The sequence below is a fragment of the Puma concolor genome, chromosome C1, assembly GCF_028749965.1.
Source record: "Puma concolor isolate L17-30 chromosome C1, mPumCon1.1.hap2, whole genome shotgun sequence".
Taxonomy (NCBI): domain Eukaryota; kingdom Metazoa; phylum Chordata; class Mammalia; order Carnivora; family Felidae; genus Puma; species Puma concolor.
Genome location: NC_141674.1, coordinates 53953540 through 53967753, shown reverse-complemented (window position 1 = coordinate 53967753; position 14214 = coordinate 53953540).

Sequence of the window (14214 nt, the reverse complement as noted above, 5' to 3'; positions counted from 1 at the left end):
CAGTTTTGCTATGACCTTGTACTGCCTTGGTTCTTATCCGCTTATCATGTTTCTTTATATCGACTCAATTTGTTTAAATAATTTATTTTAAAAAACTGAATATAACTCACTAACCATAAAGGGACACACTAAAATAATATGAGAAAAATAAGGCTAGCAAATTCTAGCTGGAATCTACCAATCTAGCCTGTTGAATTTCTGAACTTAGTCCTTATTAAAAAAAAAAAAAAGTAAGGGGATTGTTCACCAAGTCATAGACAGGCGTTTAAGACATACAGCATCTAAATGAAACTTTTTGTAATGAAACTTTATCTGTAATCACATAGCTCAAAATAGAATTAGAAAGAGAATACTGAGAAGAATTTCTTAATATTCAGTTTAATTGTATTAAACTGAAGCCAGTTTGGGGCGCCTGGGTGGTGCAGTCGGTTAAGCGTCCGACTTCAGCCAGGTCACGATCTCGCGGTCCGTGAGTTCGAGCCCCGCGTCAGGCTCTGGGCTGATGGCTCAGAGCCTGGAGCCTGTTTCCCATTCTGTGTCTCCCTCTCTCTCTGCCCCTCCCCCGTTCATGCTCTGTCTCTCTCTATCCCAAAAATAAATAAACGTTGAAAAAAAAATTTAAAAAAAAAAAAAATAAATAAAAAATAAACTGAAGCCAGTTTAACGGAAGCCAAATCCATGTGCCACCTAGAATCATCTCTAGTTTCATGTCATATTATCTTTTGCATAATCAAGGATGTATGTCACATACTCTAATGTACTTAGAAGTGTACCTTTGAGGGATGCCTGGGTGGCTCAATCGGTTAAGTGTCCAACTTTGGCTCTGGTCACAATCTCACCATTCATGAGTTTGAGCCCTATATCGGGCTCTCCTGTCAGCACAGAGCCTGCTTCAGATGCTCTGTCCACCCCTCTCTCTGCCTCTCCCCCCACCCCCCACCCCTGTCTCAGAAATAAACATTAAAAAAAATAAACTTAAAAAAGCATACCTTTGAAATATAACTCATTAGGACTTTTCAAATGATGCAGTCACCCCAACCACAATTCACAGATAAGGTACTGATCCCACTTCAAAGATTAGACTCCCCATTCCCCTGCTGTTCTTCTAGCTATCACTTCTTCATTACTATCTTTCTAAAATCATTTCAGGCTTCCTTCTGTTGTGTTTGTTGGAGACCATAGGCTCCTTGAATATAGTGGCTTCATCATGGCCTCCACATAGCTAGGTACAGACACGAAGAGCAAATAGCACTGCACAACTGACTCACTGCTGAATGAATGAGTACATAAAGTAGCTTCTCTTTGCCCTCCATGAAGCTTCACTGAAGAGACGGAAGAAAGGCTAGTTACTTGGACATGTCAAGATTCAGGGAAAAAAAAAAAAAGCTGGAAAATAATGGGAAGAAGGGACAAGGTACCAGTCCCAGTATACCTGCTGCCTTCTCCCTGCAGGCACTTATTAAATACTCAAGAAGTCATAAGGTTGTATTGAGAGAATAAATGGTGAATAAAAGACTAACATGGCATTATCTGTGACTATAGTGAATTCTTAAGAGTGAAAGAATCATCCCCAAATTTTACTAGCTCACATGCTTATTAACCTATAACATCGTAACAGTTACTGAAAAGAGGCAGCAGCATTTATTCTACAAGCTTGCTCTCTCGGTCACACACACCCATGCTCATGTGTGCACACACGTTCCCAAGCCAAGAAGTTAAAAAAGGAACTGGGATGAATGAAATCAACCTTCTTGCAATTTACCTGGCATGACCCATTATTTTCCATGAGCAACAGACCCTTTACAAATTGTTCCTGGGTTGCCTGGGTGGCTCAGTCGGTTAAGCATCCCACTTGGGCTCAGGTCATGGTCTCGTGGTCGGTGATTTCGAGCCTCTGTGCAGACAGCTTAGAGCCTGGAGCCTGCTTCGGATTCTCTGTCTCCCTCTCTTTCTCTGCCCTTCCCCTGCTCACACTCGGTCTCTCTCTCCCTCTCTCTCTTTCTCTCTCTCAAAAATAAATAAACATTAAAAAAAAATCGCTCCTGAAATAACAGTCTGTAATGGAGGGCCTCTGTCAAAAGATGAAGATGGGAAACTACCATCTTTGGTCTTTTCACTGTGAAATCCTGGAAAGCACAGTAACCATCAGTTATGCTCTACCCTCCAAATATAATGATACAATGATGGTGTCTTGCTCAGAACTTTACTCTGATTTATACATTTGGCAGTGGGCAGGGACAAGCCTGTGTCAATCCTCTCTTCACTCTACCTTCCTCACCACCATCAACAGCAGGGTTCCTTTTAGAATTTGCCTCTGGGTTAGTAGGCGTGTCTGGAGATGAAATGCCTTTGGGTGTGTCTTTCCTGTGTGCTAAGTTAACTGCCTGAGGGAATGCATGTTCTTCCTGTTCCAACAGAACTGAATACTAAGTTTATTCCTCCAAGGCAGGGTGGGTAAAGGGGATCCCACTTGTGGGAGCCTTTTAACTTTGATCTTCTGATAAGGGCAGTAAAGACTATATATGTTATATATCATATTAATTCTTACAAAAGTCCTATGTCACGCCCATTATTGTGTGTCCATTTTATAGACCTTAAAACTGAAGCAAGAGATCTGGTAACTTGCTTGAGGTCTTATAGCTATAAGTGGAAGATGAAGGACATAAATCAAGCATCTTGACTCCAGAGCCCATACTCTTTAATCACTGTGCAACGCTGATTCGGAGATCTCTGGAGTAACATTGTTATCTTTTTATTTTACAGATAAAGAAATTGAGACACTTTAAGGTTAGGTAATTCATCCTTCAGTGTAATGAGCCAGTAAGTGGCAGAAGTGGGATTTGAACCCAGATATCAGGGTCAAACCACATAACCACTACACCCTGCTCAGTCTCCCTAGTACTTGAGTGAAGAGAGTCCAAGGAGGCTGTCAGGAGGGTTCTGCACCAGATTGCTGGTCTATAGAGAAATACTAACAAAGAGAAAGTCACTCATGCCCTGACTGGCTTGGTTTCCTCAAGAGCCAGATTGAACAACCAGGTACCTATGAAAGGCTCTTCCCACCAGGACTTCCCTCTCAGGAATCTCCTCGGGTTTTAACTTACATCTTCCCTTCCTGAATCTGCCAGTTCATCCGTCAACGTCCTTGCTGCCAACCTGTTGCCAAATCATTGCTGTATCCCAGGTTTTGGTCTTGCTGCCAGACCCATTTGACCTGACACTGGGCTCACTATTGACCTGGCTCGCAAATGGCATTCCCACTTTGTTCTTCACCATGACCGCAGGCCAGCCTGCCAACTCTAGTGTCAAGTTCCAGCTGTCCTCGCCTGCCACTACCACACCTCTCTACCATACCAGTCCCAAACATGGATCCTAGATCCCCAACCCAGATCATAGACCCCACTTGTCTGAGAGGTCACTATGGACAAGTCATTTTGAGAGATAAACCAAAAAGATAGAAAGGGAGTATAATTTAAAAGGTGTGTCTTGGGGGTGCCTAGGTGGCTCAGTCAGTCAAGCATCTGACTTCGGCCCAGGTCATGACCTCATGGCTCATGAGTTTGAGCCTCGCTTCTGGCTCTGTGCTGACAGCTCAGAGCGTGGAACCTGCTTCAGATTCTGTGTCTCCCTCTCTCTCTGCCCCTCCCGATTCACACTTGTTTCTCTCTCTCTCTCTCTCTCAAAAATAAATAAACATAAATAAATAAACAAACAAACAAATAAATAAAAGGTGTGTCTTGTTGGAGAGTTGCACAGAAGACCCAGAGGAGAAACAAAGATCAGAAATGAGATGACCAGTTCTAAGATAGACTGATCAAGGGGCGCCTGGGTGGCTCAGTCGGTTGAGCGTCTGACTTCAGCTCAGGTCACAATCTCGCGGTCCGTGAGTTCGAGCCCCGCATCGGGCTCTGGGCTGATGGCTCAGAGCCTGGAGCCTGCTTCCGATTCTGTGTCTCCCTCTCTCTCTGCCCCTCCTCCGTTCATGCTCTGTTTCTCTCTGTCTCAAAAATAAATAAAACGTTAAAAAAAATTAAAAAAAAAAAAAAGATAGACTGATCAAATAGATAAGGGTTTCCAAGTGAATTCCAAGTATAGAAAGGCAATTCAGCACAAGGATTAAGACAGTGGACTCTATAGACAGATTGACAGGTTCAGTCTTTGGCTCAACCACTTATCAGATGTGTGACCGTAGCAGTTTCTTAATCTGTGCTTCATTTTTTCCACCTGAAAAATGGGAATAGTTGTAGTTTCGATCTGATAGGGTTGTTGTGTATACATGAGTTAGTATATGCAAAGGCTTGGAACAACACTTGGCGTGGAGTAAGCATTATATAAGTTCGTTATTAATCTTTCTTCAACTCCCACAAAGCACAATGTGCTTCATGGCACTAAAGACAGGTCCCTGGAAGAATTAAGCCACACCAGACAAACTTATTCTACTACCAGGGCTATCTTCTCAGGACCCTCACATTATTTGTGTGTGTAATTTGTTTTCACGTAGACTTTCATATATTAGAAAACAGAGGTCTTGGGGTGTCTGGGTGGCTCAGTTGGCTGAGCATTTGACTTTGGCTCAGGTCAGGATCTCTCAGGTCTTAAATTCGAGCCCCACATCAGACTCTCTGCTGTCAGTACAGAGCCCGCCTCGCATCCTCTGTCTCCCCTCCTTGTCCGCCCCTCCCCCTACTCTCTCTCTCAAAAATAAATAAAAAAGTTAAAAAAAAAAAAAGAAAAAGAAAACAGCTGCTTGTCCTGTCTGAAGCATCTCTTCTTTATGATAAATATTCTGAGTTACTCAGCCATTCCCTAAGTAATATGGTATCCTACTAGCAAGTAACAGACCAGTGTGTCTTTTGCTGCTTGAGTAAGGAATACTGGGAAGTTCTCCTGTTCATCCTCAAAAGATTTATAGATACACAACATATGGAAAGAATTTTTCCTTCTCAATGAAATGTAATAATAACAATACTAACTAATGTGTATTTATTGAATATTACTATGTCATCTACTATATCTTGTTTTGAACTACACAAATTCCTGGGAGTTAAGATGATCCATAGAGGATCCCCAAACAGAATGATACGGGACTTTCCACATGATCTCTGATTTCCCTCCCCATCCTGTTATCTCAGGAGTGACCACATAACTTGCTTTGAAATGAAAGCAGAAACTTTAAAAGCCAGCATTCCTATTGTTCCTTTCTTTTTTGCCACAATGGCCAGCAAATGGCTTAGGTCCCACAGTAAAGATGACCTCACCTCCCTACAAAAGACTGAACCATGATGGACATGTAACATGAGGAAAATATAAATCTTTATTGTTGTAAGCCATCAAGAGTTTTTTTTTAATGTGTATTTCTTCTTGAGAGAGAGAGAGAGAGAGTGAGAGAGAGAGAGGGCAATGAGTATGGGGGAGGGGCCAGAGGAGAGGGAGAGAGAGAATCCCAAGTAGGCTTCACGCCATCAGGGCAAAGCACAATGTGGGACTTGATCTCACCACCGCAAGATTATGACATGAGCCAAAATCAAGAATCCTGGATACCAGACAGAGCCACCCAGGCACCCCTTAAGCCACCAAGATTTTTGAGGTCAGTCACATCATAAGCTAGTCTATCTTGACTTTTACATTCTCAGCCTAGGATGCTGAATGTTGTACAGAAGTCTTATTGATTATACTCACATAATGTGATTCAGAATCCCTTCACACACTGGGTATTCTTTGGATGAATATGTTCCTTCTAAGGTGACGTACACAGCAATACATAAGACATTCCAGATGTAGTCTGATAAGCAGCCTCTTGTTCTGAACACTATATTTCTTCTGTAGCAGGATAGTGTATTTTTTTCTTTTAGCTTTATTGAGATATAACAGACAAAAAGCAGTATGCAAGTTTAAGTATATAGCATATTGACTTGACTTACATATATTGTAAGATGATTACCACAATAAGTTTAGCTAACCTCTCTCATTTCATATAGGTAGAAAAAAATGTATTTTTCCTTGTGATGAGAACTGTTAGGATCTATTATCTTGGCAATCTTCAAATATACCACATAGCAGTATTAACTATAGAGCAGGATAATATTTTCCCATATTTCCACCCATGATCCTTCTCCCTCTTCATGTAACAGCTAAGGAATTTTATGCCCATCACCTTAGAAAGAAATAGTGTAGTAGAAAAGAGAAGCCAAGAGTCTTTTCTTGGGTTTGAGGTTAGGGCTAAGCCCCCAGAAGTGGAAAACATGCTTGTGCTTATATAATACAATTGATTTGGGAGTCTGTAAATGGCTGAAGTCTTCCTACTCCCCATATCCTGGACTATGAAAGTCTTCTGGGTTGGAGAGAGGGGAGAGTCAGAGGGAAATTTAAGTGGGAATGATTCCTTGGGGGAAGAAAGGATGTGCACACCTGTTTACTTCCCAGGACTGAGCCCCAGCATGGAGGATGAAAGGAGACAGGCTGGAAAGATCCAAATGCAGGGAAGGTTTATATCCCCTTTCCCAGGCAGGACCTAGAGAAAGGGCAAGACGCCAGAGGGAAGTGTATCACAGACAATATGGTCTATGAGCAGGTCTTATTTGGCAAGCACAGAATTTTAAAATAATTTGATTTTGAATGACTTTGAGTGGAGCATACCCTCTCTAGGTTCTTCTGTCCTTATTCCCTGTTATCTTACACCTGGTCTATTTTACTGACTTGCCTCTATAAAGGCAATTGAGTTTAAAATCCCTGACTAGGCAGATGGACATGGAAAATAATCTCACATGTGCCTCAGCAGAGTATTCCATTTACTCAAGAGAGTGGCATGAGAAGGAGAGAAAGAGAGACAGATCCTGTGTGATTGAAAACCAATGTAAACAACAATGTCTCAGTGAATGCTGTTGCGGATAGGTGACAACCTGACCAGAATGCTTCCTCAAAGTTATGGCAATTCCAAATTCCCACTCTCCACCAAAACTGGGGCAAAGCATAGAGACACTGAATTGACTGAAATGAGGTTTTTACCACCTACCAAAAACTGATGTTTTGAGTTGGACATTGTGGTTGGCTCCCCAGAATCTGTTCCTTCTGTCTCATTGAATACCACTAATGAAGCTTGAGGAATTGACCTTGACTCCAGTGTTGTATCTGATTGGTCCCAGAGTATTTCAACTACCCTTTGCTATTAATTAATTCAGGAATGGATAAGTGACCCAAATATGACCAATTATGCAGAAGCAATTGCATGGAAGTTTCTGGGAAGGTTCACAGCAACCAATGGGAATCAATCAATCTTTCTTTCAAACAAGATGTCTTTGTAGCCCAATTAATTTTGACAGCAACCCTACAGTCATGAGGGGGACTAGCATTAGTTTGAAGCCAACAGCGTGGATGGCAGAGCAGAAAGATGAAAAGAAATTGGGCCTTGATGGGATAATTTAGCCTCTGAACCAATCCTGAATTCTTCCCTACCTTTGAGCTTCCTCTTACATTAGCCGATAAATTCTATATCATTTAAGGTAACTACTTCCTGTAGTTAAGGCATTCTAACTTAAGCTCAAAATAAATATTAATTTTAGTCACAGAAGAATTTTAAAGTTACAATTTTTCACATTGTGGTTGAAAGACTACAATTCTTTTTGCTAAAATTTCATATAATCTAAACTTGAAATTGTTGCTTTTTTTTGGCAAACCCAGTAATTATGACTTCATACTGACCTAAAACTCTGAAGATGTCTTTCATAATTGTTCATGGATAATCACTGAAAACTAGACAGTTCCTACTCTAATTCTGCCTCATTCATTAATTTAACAGCGTTTACTGCAGTCTCCATCGCACACCAGGCACGAAATCAGCCCTGATAACACAACAGTGCTTAAGAGTCCCTATTTTCATTGATTTACAGAGTATCAGATACAAGGAATTCAGGTTCAGAAGTTGTTTATTTTTCTTTTTAAGTTTATTTACTTTGGTGGGGGAGCATGCAAGGGGGAGGGGCAGAGAGAGAGAGAGAGAGAGAGAGAGAGAGGGAATGTGATAGTGCAAAGCCTGATATGGGGCTTGAATACATGAACCAGGAGATCATGACCTAAGCCAAAGTCAGATGCTTAACAGACTGAGCCATCCAGGTGTCCCAGGTTTAGCAGTTCTTTAGATGCCTCTGGTCAGGAATGATTTAAATGAAAGAAAGAGGGGCACCTGGGTGGCTCAGTCAGTAAGCATCTGACCCTTGATCTCAGCTAAGGTCTTGATCTCAGGGTTGTGAGTTCAAGCCCTGTGTTGGGCTACACACTGGGCATGGAGTGTACTTAAAAATAAATAAATAAATAAATAAATAAATAAATAAATAAATAAATAAATAAATAAACAAACAAACAAATACACAAATACATAAACAAACAAATAAATGGGTTATATTCTCAGATGAAGGAGAATTCAACAAGGAAGGCATTCCAAAAACTAAAACTAGTCAAATGGCGTCCAGGTTGAGTTGGTTGTGAAGTTAAAATCTCAAAGGAATTTTAATTGGGAGCATCCTAAGAATGACTTGCCTCATGCTATATTCAAGACTTTTCTTTAACTGGCTCCAGAAAACGTCATTGTCCTTTCTTCCTTAACATAAGTATATATAAATAAGCCAGGTTTCACTTCATTCAACAAAGATTACTGAGTTCCTACTATATTCCAGGATATATCCTTGTTAAGTCAAGGATACAGACTTGAACGGGGTTCCTGCCTTTAATAAACTTTAAGTTTAATGAAGGAGTCAGACATATAACAATAAAAGTAAAACACATCAAAACCAAAATTTTGAAAGAATGGGCTCTAGTGTCAAAGGGACCTTAATTAGAAACCAGGTCCACCATTTACAACCTGGTTGATTTGGATCCATTGATTAATCTTTAAAAAAAAAATTTTTTTTAACGTTTATTCATTGTTTGATAGAGACAGAACATGAATGCGGAAGGGACAGAGAGGGAGGCACAGAATCCAAAGCAGGCTCCAGGCTCTGAACTGACAGCACAGAGCCCAACGTGAGGGTCGAACTCACAGACCTTGAGATCATGACCTGAGCTGAAGTTGGACACTTAACTGACTGAGCCACCCAGGCACCCCTCCATTGGTTAATCTTAATGCTCTCATATCTGCAAGAGGAATAATAATAATACCTATTTCATAAGATTTCTTGGTGATTAAATGCTTTCTGAAAAAAATCATTTATCAAGCACATAGTAAGCACTCAGTAAATACTAACTATCACTACTATTTATTCAACACTATGATTTAAGCACTGGTCTACATGTTTGTGATATATCAATGAATAAGAGACAAAACGCTTGGGGCATGTGCATGGCTCAGTCGGTTAATGTCGGACTTCTGCTCAGGTCATGATCTCACAAGTCTTTAGTTCAAGCCCCGCATCGGGCTCTGTGCTGACTGCTCAGAGCCTGGAACCTGCTTCGGATTTTGTGTCTCCTTTTCTCTCTGCCCCTCCCCCACTTGCACTCTGTCTCTCTCTCTCTCTCTCTCTCTCAAAAATAAACAAACATAAAAAAAATTTTTTAAGGGGCGCCTGGGTGGCGCAGTCGGTTAAGCGTCCGACTTCAGCCAGGTCACGATCTCGCGGTCCGTGAGTTCGAGCCCCGCGTCGGGCTCTGGGCTGATGGCTCAGAGCCTGGAGCCTGTTTCCGATTCTGTGTCTCCCTCTCTCTCTGCCCCTCCCCCGTTCATGCTCTGTCTCTCTCTGTCCCAAAAATGAATAAACGTTGAAAAAAAAAAAATTTTTTAAAAAATAAAAAAAAAAAAAAAAAAAATTTTTTAAAAAGAGACAAAACGCTTGTCCTTCTGCAGCTTACATGACTATTTTCATGCAAAGTAATAAATGAAGGTGTGTATGATGAAAGCTCACTATTGTATTCCTGGAATCTAGTTTTCTTAGCTTGGGATTCTCCCAGATCCTGAGAAAAAGAATTGGATACAAGTAATTTCTTTGAGAGGTCATCCTTGAAATCATGGAGAGGGAGAGGAAAAGTGAAAAAGGAAAGGATAATGGAAACCAATTTGACAATAAATTTCATATATTTAAAAAAAAAAAAAAGGAAAGGTGGATAGCCAACAGAAGAAAAGGGGAAATCACTTAAGTCTGTCTGAGAGAGGCAAGGGAGCCTACCCAGCAAGAACAATAATTCTTGAAGTTAGGTTTGAAAGATGCATCAGCCAATGGGTCAAAAGCACAAAAGTGCATGTATCCCAGACAGAGGGAATGACATCAAGGATATGGGATATAGAGGGAGAAGAGCACCCAGAATTACTAGAGATTAGGGAACAAAGGAGTAAGGATAAAAAAAGCAAGAAAGGTGGCAGGAGTCAATCACAGAAGACTTCTATATAGTCCTAATGAGTTAGATTTTATTTTAAGAGAATGGAAAACCACTCAGTTATACAAGAGTGACATAATTGATTTTGAATTTTAGGAAGATAAATTTGTCCTGCTTGCAGACACCCCAGCAGAATGGATTGAGGCTAACGTCAGGCAAACTAATTAAGAAGATGTTAACAATATTCTAGGAGACACAGAGGCTGGGGAGATAGAAGCGATGAATCTAAGAATTACTAAGAAATAGCATAAATTGGTCGGATGTAAGGAGAGAAAGAGAAGTAAGGATGCTGCTCAGGTTTTATGACTTTTATGGCCAAGGCAAAGTGGCACCCCTCACTAAGCCAGGAAACACAGGAGGGGGTGGAGCTGGTGAGGGGTGAGGGTTTCTTTTCACATATATTGTTTCAAGGGTCTTTGAACCTTTGTGCCCCAGTATCTCCTAAAATAATTTTGAAACATGTAACCCCAACACATGTTGACATCAACTATTAAAACTGTACATCACAAATGCAAAAGTGGCAAGAGGTGTAATTTCCAGCCATATTATAAGACTGAAATTTTAAAATATAACGTATATCACTCTTAAATGTATTTGAATGTAAATACCATAGCATATCAATAGCCACCATCATCCTCTTGAAAATTATGGGAACAAGCTCTTCTACTCAATTTTTTACACCAATTCTTTTGCACCTCAAACCAACATGTCCATCCTACTTTCCCAATTTTATTGTGAGGTAATATATTTTCATTTTTGGAAGTCTTTTCTCAACTACCCTAACATATTTGGTGATAAAAATATCTATACAGATGGAAATTAATTTTGATAATTTCCTGTGATCTTACACTCTATTTTATTGTATTTTTTAAAATTTTTTACATTTATTTATTTTTCAGAGACAGAGCGCAAGTGGGGAGGGGCAGAGAGAGAGGAGACACAGAATCCGAAGCAGGCTCCAGGCTCTGAGCCATCAGCACAGAGCCTAACGCAGGGCTCAAACTCACAGACTGTGAGATCATGACCTGAGCCAAAGTTGGACGCTCAACCAACTGAGCCACCCAGGTGCTCCCTTACACTCTATTTTAAAGAACTGGCTGGGGTGCCTGACTTCAGCTCAGGTCATGATCTCACAGTTAGTGGGTTCAAGCTCTGCGCAGACAGCTCAGAGCCTGGAGCTTGCTTCGGATTTTGTGTCCCCCACCTCCCCCTGCCCCTCACCCGCTTGTGTTTGCGCGCTCCCTCTCTCTCTTTCTCTCTCTCTCTCTCTCTCTCGCTCTCTCAAAAATAAATAAATAAACATTAAAAAAAATAAAGAATTTGATTATAGGAACTAAGTTGTCAAAATTATTAGTCATGTACTACTAATCAAAATGACTAATGCATTACTAATTTTGATCAAAAATATGAAATAAAGATGTTTTATTATAAAAGCCTCTTTTACTAATATAAATTATAATTTTTAAAACTATAGTTCATATAAATATTATTGCTAGACTAAAACACTAGTCAGCATTAATTTTGTTCTATTTTCCATTTTTATAGACGTAAGAATTGAGAAAACTTGTTTACAAAAGTCAAAGGATGGGAATTGGAGGAGTTTTGCTGCAGCAATACCATTCACTTATTTGAACTCCTTCCAAGTTATATTCCAAAAACCACAGAGTGATCTGTCATTAAAATGCATTTGGCGGGGGGGGGGGGGGGGAGCGGTGCACCTGGTGGCTCAGTCAGTTAAGCATCTGACTTAGGTTCAGGTCATGATATCCTGGTCCATGAGTTCAAGTCCCATGTCTGGCTCTGTGCTGACAGCTCAGAGCCTGGAGCCTGCTTCAGATTCTGTTTCCCTCTCTCTCTGCCCCTCCCCCTTTTACGCTCTGTCTCTGTCTCTGTCTCTGTCTCAAAAATAAATAAACATTAAAAATTTTTTTTGCAATCTGTATCAGAATAATACCAGCATTCTTCACAGAGCTAGAACAACAATCCTAAAATTTGTATGGAACCATAAAAGACCAGAAATAGCCAAAGCAATTTTGGAAAAGAAAACCAAAGCTGGAGGCATCACAATTCTGGACTTCATGCTGTATTGTGAAGCTGTAATCAACAAGACAGTATGGTACTGGCACAAAAACAGACACTCAGATCAGTGGAACAGAATAGAGAACCCAGAAATGGACTACAAACATATGGCCAACTAATCTTTGACAAAGCAGGAAAGAATATCCAATGGAATAAAGACAGTCTCTTCAGCAAATGGTGCTGGGAAAACTGGACAGCAACATGCAGAAAAATGAACCTGGACCACTTTCTTACACCATACACAAAAATAAACACAAAATGGATGTAAGACCTAAATGTAAGACAGGAAGCCATCAAAATCCTGGAGAAGAAAACGGGCAACAACCTCTTTGACCACAGCTGCAATAACTTCTTATTTGACATGTCTCCAGAGGCAAGGGAGACAAAAGCAAAAATGAACTATTGGGACCTCATCAAAATAAAAAGCTTCTACACAGCGAAGGAAACAATCAGCAAAACTAAAAGGCAACCGACAGAATGGGAGAAGATATTTGCAAACGACATACCAGATAAAGGGTTAGTATCCAAAATCTATAGAGAACTTATCAAACTTAACACCCAAAAAACAAATAATCCAGTGAAGAAATGGGCAAATGACAGGAACAGACACTTCTCCAAAGAAGACATCCAGATGGCCAATTGACACATGAAAAAATGCTCAATAGTACTTATCATCAGGGAAATACAAATCAAAACCACAATGAGATTCTGACTCACACCTGTCAGAATGGCTAACATTAACAACTCAGGCAACAACAGATGTTGGAGAGGATGCAGAGAAAGAGGATCTCTTTTGCACTGCTGGTGGGAATGCAGACTGGTACAGCAACTCTAGAAAACAGTATGGAGGTTCCTCAAAAAACTAAAAATAGAACTACCCTATGACCCAGCAATTACACTACTAGGTATTTATCCGAGGGATACAGGTGTGCTGTTTTGTTTATTTTTTATTTTTTTAATTTTTTTGTTTTTTTTTAATTTTTTTTAATGTTTTTTATTTATTTTTGAGACAGAGAGAGACAGAGCATGAACAAGGGAGGGGCAGAGAGAGAGGGAGACACAGAATCCGAAGCAGGCTCCAGGCTCTGAGCTGTCAGCACAGAGCCCGACGCGGGGCTCGAACCCACGAACCGTGAGATCATGACCTGAACCAAAGTTGGATGCTTAACCGACTGAGCCACCCAGGCGCCCCACAGGTGTGCTGTTCTGAAGGGACACATGCACCCCCATGTTTATAGCAGCACTATTGACAATAGCCAAAGTATGGAAAGAGCCCCAATGGCCATCGATGGATGAATGGATAAAGAAGAAATGGTATATACATACAATGGAATATTACTCGGGAATCAAAAAGAATGAAATCTTGCCATTTGCAACTATGTGGATGGAACTAGAGGGTATTAAGCTAAGCAAAATTAGTCAGAGAAAGACAAATATCATATGACTTCACTTGTATGAGGACTTTAAGATACAAAACAGATGAACATAAGGGAAGATAAGCAAAAATCATATAAAAACAGGAAGAGGGACAAAACATAAGAGACTCTTAAATATAGACAACAAACAGAGGGTTCCTGGAGGGGTTGTGGGAGGGGGGATGGGCTAAATGGGTAAAGGGCATTAAGGAATCTAGTTCTGAAATCATTGCTGGACTCTATGCTAACTAACTTGGATGTAAATTTAAAAAATATTAAATTAAAAAATAAATTAAAAAATTTTTAATGTATTTTTTAGTCATCTGTTATCAGAAACTTGATTTTCCCCTCAATTCTGTGG